The 22,212-nt window shown below is 39.9% G+C and overlaps 1 long non-coding RNA gene across 1 annotated transcript; it reads left to right on the top strand.

Moving 5' to 3' along the window:
* The first annotated feature begins 9,566 nt into the window (after positions 1 to 9,566).
* Positions 9,567 to 11,840, top strand: LOC116051705. The gene is made up of 3 exons (XR_004105408.2): positions 9,567 to 10,028; positions 11,222 to 11,294; positions 11,377 to 11,840. It is a non-coding gene; the product is annotated as an uncharacterized LOC116051705 (long non-coding RNA).
* The last annotated feature ends 10,372 nt before the right edge of the window (positions 11,841 to 22,212 follow it).

The following is a 22,212-nucleotide window of genomic DNA, read 5'->3' as shown; positions in this document are numbered from 1 at the left end:
TTTCTCCATTTTGCATTCAAACACACTGCTTTCCAAAGTCTAATCAGTGTCATCATTGATTCAAAAAAATGTTACATTGGGGTTAGTCAATTCAACAAGGTTCATACAGATAGTTATAGTGGTGTAGTATTAGTACAAAGTAAGTAAAAAGTACTGATTCCAAACTGTAAACATTTTCTGTTACCAGCAATATTTCATTAAGGATATTACCTGAGTAAGAAAGGTATCATAAAGATATGTACTTAAGGTATTAAAAAGCAACAATATAGAAAAGTCCTCACATTTTGAAACCTGGAAACGATCAAAGCAGTTTTCTGTCAATCAACTAATTAATTTAAGCAACTAATCATTTCAGCTGAACTTGTAGGCCTATATATTTATCGGGCAGTTTGATGACAATGAAACATTATATTTCATAAACATATGTTTTGTGTACAAAAATCCTAATTCTTCTTAACCCAAATATGTCAGATCACAATAGCATCTGTAAGCATTTCACAAAACTCTGACTCTTTTGTCTTTGAAATCCAAATTAGTTATTCCTAAAAATGATTTTGTCTTTGAAATAAAAAAAAATCAACTGTTTGTTTATCACCTATATGACATAAGAAAAATTTTATTTAGCCCACACTGGGGAAATTCCCTACTTACAGCAGCTCAAAATTTCAATCACAAAAATATATATAGTCTTTGTCAGCTTTATTTTACAACTTCTAATCAACAGCATTTTAGATTTTTAGCACTTCACTTTTGTATGTTCACAATTTTCATCAGTTTTTTAGATTTTTGGAAAAAAGCATATAATTTAAATATCTCTCAGATAAAGAAGAAGTAGGTCAAATATAATTAACTTCTGAATGAAAGTAACTGTTAAATTTAACTCCTATACAATCCATCAATAGGAAATTATCCTAATTCAAAAGTACATTTAGCTCTCTGGCACCAGCAGGAACTGGCCTAGAAGGCAACCTCTTGTTTTTTCTAAACCTTTTCCTATGAGGCATTTGAGTCAATTCAAGTTTTTTATGTTTGTGTGCTGAAGATGCTGCTTTGATGTGATGCTGCTCAGAGACAGAAGGTCTGTGCAGACTCCTCCCTGCTGGAAACGCCTGCTTGTAACCTGAGCCAGTCTCTCATAGACTGTCATCCAGTGTACTTCTCTATCTCTCTAAAGCTCTTGTTTCCTCTAAGCTTTTCCTGACTGAATTGTTATCCCTTTTTATATACAAAAGTATATTAGTATATTATATATTATTATCTTTATAGTATAAAAGTATTATCTTTTACTGTTTATAAGATTTATCTTTAACTTATATTATATCTTACTTTTCGTGTAAATATATAAATATGAGTAAATTTTAAATGAATGTGTATACCATTGTCTCAGTATATAACTCATAATGTACATCATTAAGCATTCACGTCAACATTAAACATTTTCATTTAGATGTTAGTCTTAATCATATCTCCGTGTTAAAGTTGTTGATACATGGTTTTTAATCATCATGGTTTCAAACCATCTCAGCACTAAACCTCAAACAACTTCCACAGGTCACCAGGAAAAATGCAGCAACTGTGAAAGACTAGAAAAATACAAATTAAGGTACTCCCCCTTTCAAACCAGGTTTCTATGAAGTCTTTGAATGGATCTTTTATGCCTGTATTTACCCAAAAATAGTTTACTGATGTTTATGTCAGGCCTTACCTAAAGCCAAAGTTATTTTTATCAACTTTTCATCAATCCAATTCAAATTCCAACAGTGAAATGTACTTTAAACATTTCCTGACACACCAACTGAATACTTATCTTAAAAGTAAAAATAAGTACTTCTAATTATCTTCTCCTAATATTGTGTGTATTTTCAGAATGTGAGTCTGTGTGCTACTTAACTTCACAATGCGTCAGATGTGTCTGGTCAGGATGGTCTCATGGGGTAATGGGGTCTCATTACCCTTCTCTCAGCCCGTCTGCTGGCCGTTGTCCCGTACCTCCAGATAGGCATCATCAGTTCATCACAGAATGTTCATCAAGGCTTTGGGTAGGGCATGTGGTTTGCTGCTGGCTCTTTGGTTTGGCATAGTGCATCTCCAGATGCTGAAGTCACAACCATACGGCTAGCACTGGTCCACCATCACTTTCCCTCTGGGCCGAGAACCTGTAGCCAGACTACAAACCTTTATCATGTCTAGCTGTGCTGTGGTCTGAGGTGCTGTGGTGTTGGTTGTTGTTCTTCTGGGTTGTTTGTCACCGGTCCTGCAGCTGGTAGGGGGAGTGAGATGGACCCGACTGACACACACGAGGCACAAAACAGAACTCCAAAAAGCATTATTTGTTCTTTTATCAATATTATCACTCGGAAAAACTTCTACTCATTTTAGTCAATACCAATAATTATAAAACAGCATGTATTTCCCTCATTCTGGTTTAACTCTATAATCAGAATCAGAAATACTTTAATAATCCCAGGGGGAAATTATTTAAAAAATTTAAAATCCATACAAATAGGAAACACTGGTTTTTGGAAACTGTTCTCTTTTAGGCCTCAGTTTTTCTAAAGGGTTGTGTTTTCTTGCAAATAGTGCAAGTCAATCAAAACAAAATGAAAAGAAAAAAGATTCTTTAGAGTAGTTTTAAAATCAAAATGATGTGAACACTTTATTTATTAAACACCTTATTTATTACTACTCTATCCCTTCTGTTTGAGGCATGAAAAACTCATGACCTGTGTTACACAGCAAAACCTGTATAAAAGCAACACAAAAATTCAATAAATCATTTCTTTAAAAGGAAAAGAAATCGCCAAAATAAAATGTTTTCAAAACCAACTTAATAGTTTAAACAATTTGTGATATAGCAACTCAAAATACAAACAAAGTCTTTAGGGCAGCTTTACTGAAAAACTCACTAGAGTACAATATTAAATGAACTGTTGTTAGGATGAAATCTTATATCAACCTTTATTGGTTTCAATATAACCAATAAACTAAGACGAATTAAACAAAAATATCTTGTTTATTATATTTTGGGGTTTGGTTTGCAACACAAAGTAATACTAATTGCTGTCTGATATTTCTAAAAATCATTATGAATTAAAGTTTTTAGGCCTATAGAGCAAACCTAAGCACTTCTAATTTGAAGTATATTTATCCTGTTACCTGAAAAGGGAACAAATCCCATTCTATAATTTATGTAAAAAAAAAAACTATCACAATCATTGCTGAACCTAAATTCCACATGCACAACTCATATTTTTCTCTTATCTCTGGGTGTGTGTGTGTTCTCTATGGCCTTGCTCTCTGTAAGCCTAGTCTACAGTGAGGGGTTACCAATCACCTCACTGAGTGTCTCTGCTGCTCGCGTTGTGGTTGTTAGCATGTCATCAGGAATTGGTGCGTTTTGCAGTGAGATACAATACGTTACCAGTTGGTCCTCACACAATGGTGTGTTCGGTGGGTGTCCTCTTCGCCCAAGTCCAATGTGTGGAGGTGCTGCAAATAAAATCTCAAATGGTGACAGGTTAAGTCGCATGCGCGTGCGCATTTTCATAACCCTCAGTACAATAAGCAGAGCTTTAGTCAAGGGTAGGCATGTTGCATTTTGAATGCAAACCACTATACTTGAGATTTTGGTTGGAATTCTCCATTTTGGAATTATTTCAGTGAGTAGGGCTTTGGCTACTACACTAGCTGTCTGTTTTTACATGACACATGCCTGACAGTATCCTCGATCAGAAATAAAAAATCATATCATCATCACAGTGAAACAATTGTTTTTCCTCAATTGTATTTCCATCATACTAATCATTCCCCCTTTTACACATGGTTTTAACCCATGTGTCAATTTTGCAAAATGAGGAAAGAAAAGACTGGGTAGCCTTCTGTTACGAAAATGAACTCTACTGCTTGTACTGAGAGAGGAGATGGCAGAGGTCCAAATCAGATAGCATCAGAATCAGGTACAACAGAGAAGCCCACACGGTTCAGGCCAGTGCTAGAGTCTCTGGAAGCAGAACTGTCAGCATAAAAAAGAAATCAGGGTTAGTGAGAGGTGTGTCAGAGAGGTCAGGTCGTGGTATTCAGACCACCTGTAGCTTTGCAACACAATTGTTCCTCTCTGTCATCTGGAGTGGAGAAGACAAATCAGGGTTAAGAACAGTGCATCTGTTAGAGTGACATTTGGCAATCTAACAGAGTAGTAATATCTAGGTACCTGGCCACAGATAGTTTTTCCCTTCTGTTCCCACAAAATGTGTAACACAGCATGTGGAACAGGACGTATGTAATGCTTCGAGCGACATAATTGAGTTTAGCAGAGAAATTTGCAACCGGACGGAGTTTGTCGCTGTGGTGTTGCAGCAACACAGAGGTCACGCAGCTCTTGTGCTTGTCTTGCTCTGCATAAACTGTTTTTAGGGATCTGGCAGTCCCAGCGTCGGGGAAGACTGCAGAGCCACTTTCATATTCATGAACGCTTCATCAGCTTCAGGCATCCAAGAGATTGTTTGATGTGAACTGAGACCCTTACCATGGATCAGGGTGCTCAATGGAGCTTCCATAATTGCATAAATAGAAATAAACATATGTAATAGGCGCATATTCCCAGTAGGACAATCATTTTTCTAAATTATATGTTTGGGAAAGTTCCAGTTAGTTACTTATATGTTTGGGTGAGATGGATTTTGCCATCAACTGTGATCACATGACCCAGAAAAAACTTCATGTTGAACAAACTGGAGTTTTCAAAAAAAATTAGCTTCATAGCCTTCTGCAGCAAAAAGTTTTACAGTGACATCAGGAACGTGCACAGACATTTTAGGTGACAGGCTCAAGTAAAAATCCTAATAGTTAACACTTAAACTGAAAAAGCTGCTATTCTGTTAATTTTTACAGGAAAACAGCACTGTACCGATAAAAAAACGTTCTCCCGAAGAAGAAAAGAGCAGGTGCTCAAACCTTGCGAGATGTAGAAAAAACACACAAGGAGTTGGGCACTTCAAAAAAAACAATATTGGTTGTCAGTCAAGCATGCAGCTACAACACAGTCAGTATCAGTCCAAATCACATGTGAGGTTGTCAAACTGTCATTTATGTCTCTGAAGAACCGTTTTGAGCATTCTTCATCAGGCCCTGTAGTAACATGAGCTGTGCAATGCAAGCCGGTTTCATACAGTCAGAGGAAGGGCTGATTACAGACGCCGCCTCAATGAGGACATTTTAGCCACACTGTAATTAACAAATGTGGTAATGTCTGATGCATCATTACGAGAAATTCTCAATCCATCAGGTGTTGAGGTTAAAACAATGTTAAGAGTGCACATTAAATCACGACCAAGCAAATTAAGTGGACATAAATCAGACACCAAACAAAAAAAGCTTGCTAAGAACTGAGCTTTCCTCAGTTTCCCATGTACATGAGAAAGGAACAGAGAAATGTTCTTTTACTGCTTGAGCTGTAGCCCCAATTGACCAAATAGAATGACCACTAAGCTTCGGTGTCAAATCTTTAGCTCTGATAATCAAGTTTGTAGCACCAGAGTCAACTAAATAAGTGAGTGGAACCCCTTTAACTTTACACTCAATAGTAGGCATTTTCTTGTAGGCTTCAGAAGATAACATACTATAAGTTGGTTTAACTTTTTAGATTCTTTTTCAGAACTTTCTAACTTTCTAAAATGGTGTGTGTGGTTGCAGTAGCCTACCTCATCAGTGTTTGGACTCAGTCAATCAGAGGGACTAGTGCTGTTCTCCGTCTGAGGTGGTTTTTGCTTTTTCTTCGGGCAGTTACGTACCCAATGTCCAAAGTCCTTGCAGTACAAACACTGGTCTGGTTTGTAGGGCTCATCATTTTGTCCACGGTACCCGCCTCGGCCTCCTCTGTCTCGACCACGCCCTTCGTGGCCGCGGCCTTTTTCGGGTCTGCGCTCCATATGTTGCCCACCAGCCTGTTGTAACATGCAGACAGACGTTTCAAACATGGTTTTCTCACGTACTCGTTGGTCTTTCCACCCGATGCAGGTGTGACAGATGCTGTCGGTCATGTCCGAGAATTGAGTCTGGGGTTTGGGCGGCGGTGCACAAAACGTGTCCTCTTCATCCCTCCGTTTTCCCAGCTCGTCTTCCGGGCTTGTAGAGAACTGGAAAGCTCAGAATATGGGCTTTGGTTAGGTTGTAGAACTGATGAGGAGATTATTGATGTATGTGTGTTTTTGCATTCTTTCCCTGAATCACTACCTGATTTCATCAATATGTTTAAAACATTCTTTGTTTTTGTCTATTAGCTTTAAATCCTCTGTCTTAATCTTTGATTTTCCTCTAAATCTTGTCCCCGCAGCCAATGGGTTTTAGTGTTTTAGCAATTGAGAAAAATAAAAAAAATGTAAACGTAATAATAACTATATACAACTAGCGTTCTTTTCACTGTTAGTTTTGTTTGCTGTGATAGGTCATTTATGATCATCAGATGGAACATTACACAGTTTTCAGAAACATTAAAAAAGTTACATATAGTCACTTTCAGTAACATTTTCAATGCAGGACTTTTAGTTGTAACAGAGTATTTTTAGAGTGTGGTATTCGTACTTTTACTTAAGTAAAGGATCTGACTACTTTTTCACCACTGTTTGTCATCCTCTATGGTTTTGTGTTGATAGGAGGAGCTGTCAGCCGTAGTGATCAGTTTACAAGATTATCTTATGTAAATAATAAATCAGCAGGAGTGATTACTGAAAGAGTTATGCATTTTGGAGCCATGCAAGGGCAAAAAATGTTGACAGGCGACCTTTTTCGTTTACATTCCATTCATGCAATCTGTCTGAGCAACATAATAATACAACCCGATACTTATCGGCTGTAGTTTGATGTGAAGTACACCAGAGGGCAGCATTACCCAGAGTTCCCTCAGCACATTCTGCATGGATCCATGTTTTTTGGCAATGAAATATCCTGGTGATCAAGTGAAGAGCTCCGTGTGGTCAAGAGAACTGTTTAAAGCTCAATTACTGGACATGGTTTGTTTTTTTGCCAGTCTGGTCTGTCAGTCTTTGCATTAAATGACCATTTATTTTTGTGATAGCATTGCAGGCTTTGTAGTTAAACTCAACAAACTTAAATCATGTTCACTGTGGGTCTATATGGATATCTGTCATGCAGGTTGGTAGTGCTAATGTTTTAGCTGTTGGCTGTAAATGAAGGTAGTATATGACAACAATAGTCTGTGTTAGTTGTAACAAGAGTCTGGGTTAGAAAATGTTACAACCTATCCCAAGCACAACTTTGGTTATGCTTATGTTTTTTTCTTTAAACTTTAGCCTTGGAAGAGAGACTGACTGAGGGGGTGCCTCTCAAAACACAACACAACACACACACACACACACACACACACACACACACACACACACACACACACATTATGTTAAGAAATGATTTAAGTGTTGAATAAATATTAAACGTTACATTTCAGGATAAATTGTAACATGTTACTGCTTGTGTTTGAGAGTAAACCATACATTTTCTGTTTGGGTTGCAGATATAACAGCTGCACCATTTATAATAGCAGACACATGTAACTAGTTTATCTAAACCTCTGTGGTTTGGTGTTGATAACAGGAGCAGCCAGCCGTAAAGACCAGTTTACAGGATTACCTAAACAATGAGAACAATACAGGAGAGTTATGACTGACACAGTCTGGAGCCATGCTAAGACATCTTGACAGTGATGCTTTTGTGAATGTTTGTCTGCAGGTGATCTCCAGTTTACATTTTTATTGTGCAATCTATCTGAGCAACATAATAACACAACCTGATGAGTCAGGAGGAGTCACACGACTCATCGGCTGTAGTTTGATGTGAAGTACACCAGAGGGCAGCATTACCCAGAGTTCCCTGCATGTGTGAACTTACATTCTGCATGGATCCATGTTTTTGTCAATGCAATCTCTGTGTGCAACACGTTCTCACATCCATCTCATAAAATATGGACGCTTGGTCAGGTGCCTTTGTCGTTCTTATTGACGCTAAAAGTCTCCTTTAGCGCTTTAAGTAAACACGCTTGGTCAGGACTATTGCCGTCCCTTTAGCACCATAAGTAAACGCGCTTGGTCGGGACTATTGACGTCCCTTATAACGCAGTTATGTTAAGGAAAAGGTTGTGGGTGCGCTTACGGTTCCATGACACACAAAAACTACAGGACGGTTGGGTTTAGGAAAGGGTCGTGGGTGGGCGTACGGTTGCATTACACGCGGGAAGAATGGGACGGTTGGGTTTAGGAAAGGGTTGTGGGTGGGCATACAGTTCTGTGACACGCGGGAGGAAAGAAAAAAACGACTATAGCAAGCGTGACAAGTGGGACGTGAACCCCGCTCTCCTGGGTGAAAGTCCTGTGTTTGACCCATCCACCCCTCCAACCAACCTCCTTATGCTGAAATTCACCCTTACATACTTCTCACAAAATCCTATCTAACTGCTGCTCTCCCAGGTGTGTTACACAAACATGCTGAAAGACACCTTTTTCCTCACATCAGACGCTGACAGCCACTGTCCAGTTCGGAATGAGAACGGGTGGCTGTGTGAGCTGTTTAAAGCTCAATTATTGCACCTCTTTTGTCATTTGGCCATCCGGTGTGTCAGTTTTTGAATTAAATGACCATTAGTCTCATTATTAATTATTAATATATTATTAATTATATATATAATAAAATAAAATAAAAATAAAATTTCTGTTTCCTGGAAATGTTTGTGTCATTTTGAACGCATTACAAGAAAAATGGAGAAAGTGTTCACATGATACAGGTACTAAACATAAATGCACATCTATAACCTTTGAAACACCATTTCACATATGATAAACTCACTTAAACACATGTTTTCAGACATTTCACATGCAAAAAGTGACATTTTCACGCATGCTTTTTTTGGATAAGGGAAATCAACATGCAACTGCTAATTTATTTGCATACACTGTGAAGTTGCAAACTGTTCATTTTCTCTAAATATGAACACTATGCAAAACGTATGCATTAAGTTTTGTGTGCTGACGTTTGAGGCTCTCGATGCATCAAACTGTAATGGTTCTGCACACATAGAGAGATGAGGACTCAAAAGCAGCTGCAAGCAATCAGCCGTTTACTTGCTTAGAAGTTCAGAGAGTTCGGCAACAGTTAATCAATCAGCATGGGCAAACAAAGCAAACCAAACCATACACTACAAGACTTGAACAGACTTTGAAGGCCCTGAACACCCACACAGGTGTGTTGAGTTTATCTGGTTGATTAGACATCTTCCAGGACTGTGTGGGAATGGTTGGACTGATTGAGTGACATCCTCCTGAGTCTCCTGTTAGCTTTGTTGCGCCCGTTAGGACAGGAAAAATTACAGCTTTATCATTCTTATTGGTAAAAAAGATTTGCACCCTTATAAATTCCCATTAAAGGTCCGGCCCACTTAACCTGAGCAGAGGTCTTATCGGCCACAATAACTGAAATCACCTGTGTGGGTCTTCAGAGGCTTTAAAAAGCTGAGTAGATCAAGGAGGCTTACCCCATTCAAACACACAGACGACCTGGGTATAACCCTGATTGAGCCATCGGTGTGAAAGGGGTATTGGTGAAAAGTTAAGATCAGAGCGGAGTTTGGCAACAGGTAATCAATTACCGTGGGCAAACAAAGCAGGCTAGGAGCAGGTTGGAAGAGTACATAGCTGAAATTCAGTCAGGAACAGTTACACTTGGCGATGAAGGCTCTATTCTGATGCTGCCTGGATTAGTCCAATGCCGCAGTTAAGACAACTGCCCCGGGAGCAAATACAACCACCTCCTCCGCCCCCATCAACATAATCAGTCTCATTTCAGTCATTGTGGCTGTGGTGACACCTGTACTTCACTCAGGTTGTTGAAGGTGTTAAATGCAGTTCTTATCCTGTGAATGAAGTGATGAAAATCCAAAACATCCATCCAAAACAGGAACTGAAATCAGAAAACATCACGACTTCATTCACGGCAGTGGACGCCATTCAAGCAGAGAATCAGCCCCTGTAAGTACTTTCATGTTAATAAATTACTCCATTATGAACCAATGGCTATTTCTTTTTCCAAGACGGAGATTGCATGAATGTTGAAATTGTTTTAAATCATGTTTTTAAAATAGTGTGTTATTTTTTATTTATTTATATTTTGTGTGTGTATATTTAAAGCAGGATTTCTCAACATGTTAATAGTCCATTTCCCCAATAATGGTATCAATATAGTTTTCAAACTGTCAGGAGAAGTGAGGAATAGTGGACCCAAATGCAGGGAGAGGCAGGCAGGCAGGAGATGGCTTGAGCTCAGGGATTTATTAATAACAAAAAACGGCAGCGCAGGGGCTGGAAAAACCACACAAAGAAACTAAGACAAAAATACAAAAGCAACAGGAAAAACACAGGCTGACGGCAACTCGGGCAGGGAACAAAGGAGCAAACTTACGGGGACAGGACACAACGGAATACAAAAAGACACAACGATACAAAATGATCTGACAAGAGACAAAGGGAACACAGGGGTTAAATACAAGAGGTAATGAACAAATGAGGGACAGGTGATACGACAGGTGAAACACATCAGGGCGGGGCAGGACAATCAACAAAGGCGGGAACAAAAAGGTAAAACTAGACATGACAGGACAGAAAACAGACTATCAAAATAAAACAGGAAACAGGAACCACTAACAAAAACCTGGAATCAACTAAACACAGTAACTTGACAACACAGAACACAGGAATAACCAAAAAATACACTATAAACCAGGGGATAACTAAACAGAAATATACAGAATATACAAACACAGGAAACATGCACAAATAAACAATAAAGACAACAGAAATGAACAAACTGGAACAGAAATATCCCTAAACCGTGATACAAACTGCAATAAAGTATATATTTTATGAAGTATAGTTATGAAATGTATGTGAATATTTTTAGTCAGTGAAAGAAGTAAATTACATTATAGTAGTTAATCATGCCTCACATCTATAGCAGAGCGTAACCAGCAGTAGCTGTGGGTGTTTGTTGTTAATTATTCAATAAGCAGCTTTAAGTTATTTTATTTTGTCAGCTCAGTGATAGACATTCAACAGAAGCACTACAAAAACCAGGAAGCAATTCAACACAAGACTCTTATTCAGTTTAAAATGGAAGAAAAAAAATACTTTTAGTTTTTGCATTTATGTGATGAAAATCACATCAGAGAGCAGAGAAGAGAAACTACAACATCATCACCATGATTGCAAAGATTTGTGTCATCCTCCTTCTGTTCGTTGGTGAGAGAAACTTTCACCACAAATTAAGTTGTTAAATGAATTTGAAATATGAAACTGATCCAACAATTTCTACTCAAAACAGCTTCTGGCAACTCACAGACCACAGTGGCCACAACAGTAACAACAGCTGCACCCGCACTTAACACAACTGCCCCGGCAGGAAATACAACTGCCCCGGCCTCCTCCGCCCTCATCAACAAAATCAGTCTCTTTTCAGTCGTTGTGGCTGTGATGACACCTGTACTCCACTCAGGTTGTTGAAGGTGTTAAGTGCAGTTCTTATCCTGTGCATGAAAGTGATGAAAATGTAAGGATTTGTGTTTATATACTGTAAGCTAATATGCTAATTGATTTAGCTGTTTAATGATGCGTGTTTGTACACTGGACCCTCCTGGAGGTGTTTCTAATTAATACAAATGCCTGTGATGACTATGTAATGTTTTGATTTAGAGGCCAGCGAGTGAATCTGTCTAACGAAATATTAACATTTTGTATGTCGTCACATGATTAAAAAAAAAAAGATGGTTTACAATAAAGGTTTTGCAACACTATGGAGTTGTCACTCATAACTTGAATATCTTTTTTTTAAAGTTAAGTAATTCTCGATAACATGAAACAAAATCCTTGCTGTTGGTCATATTTATGAAAAATCAGCTATTCTGCTTCATCAGGACCGTGCAGGTTTGAGCAGACTTGTCCAGGTAAAAGCTTTTTCTAGTGTTTTCAGCCATATGACACAGTCTTCATATGTGGATGGAGTTAGTTTAGAGACAGGCTGGGATTGGCTAATCGGGAGCACTGAGTGGGCTGGTCTGGTTTTTTGGTTGCGAGGACCAGCGGTGTTCAGTCATGGTATTAGGTTGGCTGAAATCATGTCTACCAACAAGTCATCATACCTAAATAACAAAACAGGTAGTTTGTCAGTGGTTTTCAATACCAACCATATTGACTGTTCCAATATTGACATGAGCATTGAAGCCCAGCTAAGTTTAGGGAACTAATGGGCCGTCCACACCAAGAACGACAACTATAGATGTTTAGTTTTAAAAATGGTTCTAACTCAAGTGCACTTTCAGAGCCATTTGATGAACAATAGAAACACTGACAGCCAATCACAATTCATATAAGTTTACAACATGGCACGGCGGAGAGTGACACTGCGGAGAGATTTGTTTTACACAGATGGTTAGTGTCGTGACTTTTCCCCTCCGTGGGGCTACGTTCCTTTAGCTCTGTGTATTTTTGTATTTTTAAAACATCAGGACTTTGAAAGTATTTCTCATGCCACAGAAACCACTGAGAGTGAATCATGTGTTTTAGATGTGATTGTCATACTGTCGGCGTTTTTCTGGTTTTTCTGGTGCTCCTCTGCACAGATCTGACACCCGTCAGGGCATGTTGATATTGATTCTTAGTAAAGGCCTCTGGCGGTATTTATAATTAATCCAAATGCCTGTGATGACTATGTAAGGTTTTGATTTAGAGGCCAGCGAGTGGATCTGTCTAATATTACGAAATATTAACATTTTGTACGTCGTCACATGATTACAAAAAGATGGTTTACAATAAAGTTTTTGCAAAGCTATGGAGTTTTGCAACTTTAAAGTGCCCATATTATGAAAAAAATCACTTTTTCTAGGATTTGGGGTGTTATGTTGTGTCTCTGGTGCTTCCACACACATACAAACTTTGAAAAAAATCCATCCATGCTGTTTAGAGTGAGATACGGTTTCTGAATGTGTCCTGCCTTCAGTCTCTGGGTGAGCTGTTCAAAATCGGCACGGCTTGTGACGTCACAAGCCAAAACGAGCAGGCTAACCGCAACCATTAGCTCGTAGCGTTAGCATGCTAACGCTAATGCTAACGCTAATGCTAACGCTAACATGAAATAGTCATGAGTAAATTAGCTATTAAAATCAAAGTTTGGTAAAAAAAAAATTTTGAAATATTAGTGTTGACAAACTGACTGAAGAGCCGGTTAATTAACCTGACTCGTGTCACTGAACCGGGAGAATCGAGTGCCATTGTGTGTAGCTGGTATTCTTCTGCTACTGTGTGTGTAGTAAGGCAGTAAGGTAGGCTGTCACGAGGAGACCGCGCACCAGGCTACTGAATGACACCATAAGCGTGCCTGATGCATGAGTCTATGTAATTAAACGGGTGTCTAGGTTCTCTTCAAGTTTGAGTTATCAACCGATCCCAGAAGCCTTTATGTCTCATGCATTTTAGAGTTGTGTTCATGGAAATGCATAGGCTACATTACCAAGGGGAAAGTATTATATCACATACAAATACACGTAATGTTATCTTGGTAGTTATGTTAAGTTAAATTTTAGAAGTGAATGTTGCTACATGGTAGCTATTTAGACTGTCACGAGACCGTGCACCAGGCTACCGAATGTAACCGCCACCGGTCGAGTCTAATGTAATGAAGCGGCGTCTTGGTTCCTGCTGGGGGAAGTAAACACGCAATTTTTGCATCTGAGAGCCACTGACCAAGCGTCAGTATTTTACGAGTTGGAAGTGCTCAAGGCTTTAAGGCACATTTAACATAGCAGCCAAATGGTGGAATTGCCAATCGGTCTGTCACGTAATGCCCTCTGGCCCGAAAAAGACTTTTGCCCTTAGACTTACATGGCGAAAGAGACGTCTGTAAATCAGTGGATACATTTTGAAGTGTCACAACCCCCACGAAATGACTCATTTTACTATCAGAATTTGATCCATTCAGTTTCGATAACATTTGAAATGTCTACAAAGAGTCGCACGGTTGATCATTTAATCCCCATTCAAGTTAGATAGATCCTGCTACAGTAGGTGTCTCCACGACCACAAACACACACACACACACACACACACACACACATTAAACGTAATAACTGATATTCATATTAATCTTGATTGGGATTGTCATCTGCAAATCACTGCACCTTTCCTTTTAAATTAAATCTCCATTAGTTATTCATGCTCAAATAAAAAACCTTTGCTGTGTCTCCAGGATGAGACTTTGGGTGTTGTTCTTTCTGTGCCAGTTTCTGTAAACGTTAAAAGCACAACAGGGTGTGAGCAACTAGTGTTCTGGTAAAAGTGAGACTTCAGAGAAACAGGGAGGATCATCATCGACGTACTGAAACGTGGAACCCGATGTTTAAATAGCTCTAAAAACAACATGAGAACAAGTTCAGAGAAATGGCCCCGATGCTGGGGTGAAGTAACTTTATGTTACTTCTTTGGGAGTGAAAATTTTACGCGGAAAAAATTGATGGAGTTTAGATTGCTTAACCTGTAGGAAAGAGGTCAAGTGCCTTGCTCAAGGAAATCTCAACAGCAATTCAATCAGGAGAGACATCCTTTTGAGTGAGCAATTATTTACTGATATGTGCACAATAATGATAAATAATACGGCGATAGACCCCAGTAGACATTATCGAATTCCCATCGTGACGTCGGCATATCTAAAGGGGGTCGAAAAGCCGTGGGCATGTATGATACCCCCCTGATAGAGACGAAAACATTTAAATATTGACAGCGAGAATATGATTGGCTGATAGAGACTGTGGCTAAACCTGGTTGGTTTAACTAAACAAGTAAATACCACCTAATCAGCTGATAACAGACCTCAACAGTCCCGTCCACAGCCGACTCCGGAAGTAAAAATCCCATTGATTTTCTCCATAAGGATTTAGAATATCAGTCATAATGTCTAAACCATCCGAGGTAGACTGACCCCGAGCTACGTGATTGTGAAACTAAGGTTTCTGCTCCTGTAGAAGCTAGAAGTCCGTCTGAAATCAACCTTGTTTTAAGAAAAACATGTTTTATCCGCGATTTAATGGAGAAAAACTACACTACCCACAATCCTGAGCGTAACAGCAACGTCTCTGAATGGTCCAACTCGCCGTTACCATAGAAACGTTTACCGTACCCACAAAACCGTGAACGGCTAGAGCGAGCTTCTACCATTGAAGTCTATGACAGTTTCTATACACGGTCTTGTACCTTTGCCTTTTTTGCTGTTTTCAAAATGTTTTTTTGCGCCGAATCAAATGTGTTATGCTCACTAGCTGGTTGGCTTGGTTCCAGACTTAAAACTCTATATATAAGTAATTTTCGAAATGTCAATGAAACAATTGAATGGGGAAAAACACTTTCGGAGACAGAGCCGAAAAAAGGTGGGTGGTCACTGTTGAGCTCTATGTGAGCAGGAGGAGGGGAAGAGTGAGGTGAATGAGAATGAGTGAGTAACACAAGACAGCCTTCCTGGCTGAACTTACGGTAAGCTTCATTCAAATTAGCAGAGACCTTGTTTTGAGTGAACAATTATTTATTGATGTGTGCACAATAATGATAAATGATAGTCTTTGGCGAGTAGAACCTCATCGTGAAATTATCGAATTCCCGTCATGACGTCATCATGTTTAAATGTGGGCGAGAAGCCGTGAGTGTGTAGGATACCCCCCTGATAGAGTCTAGACACTAGCGGTGCTGGTGATAGTATGACTGATTTGGTGTTAGTCTACAAGCAACCATCCTAAACTCATGAAAGATGTTTTCCTGTCAACTATTTCTTCGAATTAAGAAGTTCCGATGCTCCTGATTCTTTCCATATTTCGTGTATTTCAAAAATAGGAGAAAGGAGATGGATACAATTGATTAGATTTCAGGCTAGTTAAATGCTAGTTAAAATTTTTTTCTTTTTTTTTTCCACTTCCTGTATTTGAGCTGGATCATGTTCTCACCTGAAGTAAACCAAACTCTAGTTCCCTTGGAAGGGAACCGTGACCCCACCGTTTTCAAGCAGACCAGAGTTTGTTGGTTTGATCCGCACCAGAGTTCGGATGAACTTTCACATTGCGCCCCAAACGAACAGGACTCTCTGAGCAACAGACCAAACGAGGTAACCTAAATCAGCCCTTCAACCTGACAATGAAAAGACACAGACAGACAGACAAACACAGTATTCAAAACCTCTTTTTTGGTAGTTCCTGCTACATTATAGGTGTTTCCAGGATCCCATTTTGCCACACACACACACACACACACACACCATTTATTCATGTCCACATGAAGAAAATGATAGAGGGACACAAATATTACAGATGCAGTACAATACATACACAAACTCATGGTCCAGTGGCATACAGCATGTCTTCACAATATCACTTAATAAGCGCAATACTCAGTTCTTAAGGGTAGGAGTAGCAACGTCTCCGCCATATGTGGCGGCTGCCAATAATAGCAGATATGGCACAGTACTTTGCAAGCTGTTTAGCCACACACACACGCACGCACACGCACAAGCACACACATGTTAAAGAAACAAATTTGTTCACAGGTCACCTAAATGTAAGAGCTGATATTCATATTGATCTTATCGAGGTTGTGATCTGCACATCACTGCAGCTTCTCTTTAAAATTAATACATTTCCATTAGCAGCAGACGCTCTAATTAAAAAAACAGTGCAGTGTCTGCAGGATAACACTTTGGGTGTTGGCCTATCTGGGTCAGTTTCTGTTAACCTGAAAACCTGAACAGCAAAATAGGGTGTGTGCAATTAGTTGTGCTGACATTAATGAGAGACTTCAGAGAAACAGGGAGGATCGTCAACAATGTACTGAAACGCGAAACCTGATGTTAAATTGGCTCCAAAAACAACATGAGAACAAGTTCAGAGAAGTAGCTCTAAAAACAACATGAGAACAATTTCAGAGAAATGGCCTCGATGCTGGGGTGAAGTAACTTCACGTTGCTTCTTAGGGAGTGAAGATTTTACACAGAAATGTCACACATTAGCACCTCTAACCTGCAGCAGAGCAGACAATAGGTCAAGTGCCTTGCTCAAGGATAACACAAGTTGGTTGATTAAATAAAGGCTAAACAATCAAGTTGTAGTCTTTTCATTTCAGGGACAGCAGTGTTTTTCTTCATGTTTCTCCACACAGATATTTCTAGAAGCTCATGTGAACATTTGAACCATTAACCTGACTAAATCTATCTGAAGGATCATTGACTGTCAGCTCAGACTAGTCCTAGTCATCCTTCGTAGAATGTAACTAAGTACAATTTAATAACTTTTCTATTCATGCCACTTTCTACTTCTACTCCGCTACATTTCAGAGAGAAATATTGTACTTTTTACTCCACTACATTAATCTGAGAGCTTTAGTTACTAGTTACTTTACACATTAAGATTTTTGCACACTAAACACGTGGTTTATAAAATCTGATGTTTTATTGTGAATTAAACTACCCAACATATAGGCCTACAAGTCAAGTCAACCTGATCTCACAGAATTCCGTGAAATGAACACGGCCCCATAACTCAAAATCTGTGGCACTTTCACGGAATTGCAAAATATTTTGTGATGGGCCCACAGAAGAATTCTGTGAAATGAACACAGCCCTTTAAGTTAAGAAAAAGGTCGTGGGTGGGCTTAAGTTTCCATGACACTCGGGACAACAACAGGACGGTTGGGTTTAGGAAAACAACAATGGGACAGTTGGGTTCAGTAAAAGAAGAATGGGACGGTTGGGTTTAGGAAAAGAACAACGGGACGGTTGGGTTTAGGAAAAGAAGAATGGGACGGTTGGGTTTAGGAAAAGAACAACGGGATGGTTGGGTTTAGGAAACGTGACATGCGGGACACGATCCCCGGTCTACTCGCTACCATAGTCGCTCTTAATGCTACGTCATCTTCTTATTGACTTTACATTGGCATTGTTTTACGTGGTGGCCACACGGAATTTTCACACATTCCGTGCCACCACCACGTAATGCGGTGTTAACAGTTTGTGATCATTTCATGGAATTCTGTGAGACCAGGCTGGTCACGTCCAGCTACAATGATTAGCTGATTAAATACTTATACTTGGAGTACTTAGAGTACTTTTTTTTAAAGATTTTTTTTGGTGGCATTTTAGGCCTTTATTCGATAGGAGAGCCCTAGGAGAGGGAAGAGGAATAAATAAAAAAAGTAAATTGAATAAAAAAGGAAAAATAGAAAAATGGATGGTTAAATAATAAGTAGTTATCGGGCAACCAGGTCTCACAGCAGTTCGTGAAATGGTCACGTTATTTAATCTATTGATTTGTGTACATGGATACATTTATCTCTTTTTTTTTTCGGTGGTGAGCACAAATTTTAAACTAATGTATTTCAATGGGAAGCATCTTTCGTGATCACAGCATGACTACGGTAGTGAGTAGTATGAAAAGCTGAAAAGCCGCGCAGGGAGGTTGGTTGGGGTGGTGGATGGGTCAAACAACACAGGACGTTCACCCTGGAGACCGGGGATCTTGTCCCACGTGTGACGATTAATTTCCCAGTTCTTTTCCTAAACACAATCGTCCACATGTGATGGTTCCTTTCCCCATTCTTCTTTTCCTAAACACAACCGTCTCGTTATTGTTGTGTGTCCCTGAGAGACCACGGCGTCCCCCAGAGACCGTGTCCGTCTCCCGGTTCCTTTCCCCTTTTTCCTAAACACAACCGTCCCGTTGTTGTCGCGAGTCCAAGAGAGACCGCGGCATAATAACTGTTATACTAATATTAGGCTCGCTTTGCCAGACCCTCCTCCAAAGCGTGCTGAAGGGAGGAAAACGTGCTCTGGTTTCATGGCATTTCTTTAAACCAATCAGAATCATCATGGGCGAAGCTAAACTCCGCACAGCTCTGCTGCAAAATAGTATAAATAGAGAAAACTTAGATTGGACAGATAGTCTAGCGAGCTGACTCAATTTACCCTGCAGAAAATGCAAACTGAGTCATCCAACAGCTTTACACATTCACGTCAAAAGAAAATTGGACAAGTCAGTGAGCACCGATGGCCTAAACTCCTGTAGACCCGAACCAAATGGAAACTCAACTGTAGCTCAAACCTTTGGAAGCCAAACTGGGGCCAGTGGTAATGGAATACTACCAATCCTTCCAGTTCAGGTGAAAGCAAGAAGGGGCAACAAAGTGATTCAGACCTATGCCTTTTTAGACAATGGATCAACTTCTACATTTTGCACTGAAGCTTTGATGCGAAAACTAAACCTGACTGGGAAAAAAAAAAAAAAATCAAGGATATGTTTGTTAACAATGAGCCCAAAGACATCTGTGTCAACATACATTGTGAAGGAGCTTGAAATATTTAGCCTTAATGGAAAAAGGTACCACAGTCTTCCAAATGTTTATACACAAAAAACAATGCCAGTGAATACAACAAACATAATCAAAAAGGAAAACCTCACAAATTGGTCTTTACTTACCTTGATTAGATTGACAACCCTGAAATCCAGGCTGAAGTGGTGTTGTTAATTGGTACTAACGCTTCAAAGTTGCTGGAACCATGGGAAGTTGTTAACAGCCAAGGAGATGGACCTTTTGCCATTAAGACCCTACTGGGGTGGGTTGTCAATGGCTCATGTGAAGATTAGAAAGGCAACCTTAATGATGATGACTGTCATGTTGCCACTGTAAATAAAGTATCTGTCGAGTCACTTGAGCTGCTATTGGAGAACCAGTACGAACATGATTTTAATGAAATAGATGCTGAGGACAATGAGGAAATGTCAAGAGAAGATACAAGATTCATTGAAATTATGGATGACTGAAGTTGCAGGATGGACATTACATTTGTGGCCAACCGATTATCTGTCATTAGGGAATCATCAAACACGGATCAATGGTGGTATATCCATACGTCACAAAACCCTGCATGCATCTAGAGGTGTGACAGTCCACAAACTTTTGAACAACAAGACATGGTTGTCAGGTCCAGAATTCTTGTGGAAAGCAAAGGAAACATGGACGCACTGCAAAGTGGAGCCCACTATTGATGAAGGTGATCCAGAAGTCAAGAGGGAGAGCTCTGCAAATGCTATAAGTTTACAGAACAACAGTGCAACCAGTCAGCTGATCATGTATTACTCTGATTGGAAGAGACTGAAAACCACAGTATTGTGGATATTGAAAATTAAGAAGGCTCTACTGGAATTGAGTCAAAAAAGAAAGAAACTTCAGTTGCATACTCCTCTGGATTTTCAATTCAATTTTATTTATAATATCAAATCATAACAAGAGTTATCGAGACACTTTACAGATAGAGTAGGTCTAGACCACACTCTATAATTTACAAAGCCCCAACAATTCCAATAGTTCCCCCAAGAGCAAACATTAGTAGTGGCTATTGCGACAGTGGCGAGGAAAAACTCCCTTTTAGGAAGAAACCTCGGCAGACCCAGACTCTTGGTGGGCGGTGTCTGACGGTTGGGGTTATGGCGGTACGGGATGTAGCGTGGCACAGCAGACCATGGGTGGACGCGGTGGACGCAGCAGGACATAGCCGGGCATTGCAGGGAATCGCAGAGCGTAGCAGGGTGTAGCAGGTCCATAGCCACAGCTGCACCCAAGACCCAGGTCTTGGTGTCACCCTAATCCAAGGCGATGTTCTGGGCGAAGAAGAAACATAAGGACTCCGGGGAGTAAACTCCCCAGAGCTAGGTTAGTAACAAGCACTTCTGGGACAGGATGTGCATAAAAGGAAACAAAAGAAAAGAGCGTGTCATAAGAAGGAAGGAACTTCCTCGGCAGTCTAGAATTATAATAGCATAACTAGGAGAGGCACTATATTATTGATTATACGATAGGTAAATCTGATGACTGTAAAGAGAAGCAGAGAAAAGCAGGGGTGCTGTGTCTGCAGCTATACACCCTGCCCCGCCGGTCTAGGCGTTCACTGCAACTCCTCACTTCCTAACTATAAGCTTTATCAAAGAGGAGAGTTTTCAGTTTAGTCTTAAATGTAGCGACGGTGTCTGCCCCCTGAACCCAGATTGGGAGCTGGTTCCACAGGAGAGGAGCCTGGTAGCTGAAGGCTCTGCCTCCCGTTCTACTTTTAGAGATTCTAGGAACCACAAGTAACTGCATTCTGGGAGCGTAGTGCTCTAGTGGGACAATAAGGTACTAAGAGGTCCTCAAGATATGAAGGAGCTTGGATCCAATGGCAGAAAATGCTATCATCTAATTCTGCCAAAAGGAAAGATTTAACGATGAGATTTGTGCTTTGTTGTCTGGAAAATCTGTGAAAAAAAGTTCAACCCTGTTGTAGTAGATGGACTGTTGAGAGTTGGTGGAAGGCTGTCCAGGGCTGCTATGCCAGAAGAAAACAAACACCCAATTATCCTGTCAAAAGATCAGCACATCTCAACATCAGCACATGTTAATTCTCCGACATATCCATGAACAGATAAGGCATGGGGGGAGAATCACATCCTCTCCAAGTTGAGGGAAAAATATTGGATCACACATGCCAATGCAGCTGCAAGAAAAATCTTGTCAAGTTGTGCTTTTTGCAAGCGTCAAAGGAAAAATGTGTGGTCAAATGATGGCTGACCTGCCCAAAGAAAGAATTACTCCAGATTTACCTCCATTCACAAATGTTGGGGTGGATTACTTTGGGCCAATTGAGGTAAAGCAAGGCTTTTCCTATGTGAAACATTATGGAGTCATCTTTACGTGTATGGCAAGCAGAGCTGTTCATTTTTGAAAAAAGCACATTCACTGGACACAGACTCTTGCATCAGTGCCATTCGTCCATTTATATGTCGAGAGGCCCAGTGTCACATTTCCGCTCAGATAATGGCACAAACCTCACAGGAGCAGAGAAGGAGCTAAAGAGAGAAATTGCAAAATTGAACAATGGGACAATTGAAAAGGCTTTACTGCACAAGGACATCAAGTGGAGATTCAATTCCCCAACAGCTTCACATCATGGAGGTGCTTGGGAAAGCATGATCAGTGTTACGGAACGATCCAGGAGGTGGAACCCAAAAGCAGATGAAAAACACAATAATTAAGATTAAGTGCTTTATTGAGTGAAATATATACAATAATTGTGCTGGTGGCAAAAGTGGGGTTGTGTCGAGGGAAT

This window comes from Sander lucioperca, chromosome 16 (genome assembly GCF_008315115.2).
Source record: "Sander lucioperca isolate FBNREF2018 chromosome 16, SLUC_FBN_1.2, whole genome shotgun sequence".
NCBI classification, from domain to species: domain Eukaryota; kingdom Metazoa; phylum Chordata; class Actinopteri; order Perciformes; family Percidae; genus Sander; species Sander lucioperca.
This window is presented reverse-complemented; position numbering and strand designations above follow the sequence as displayed.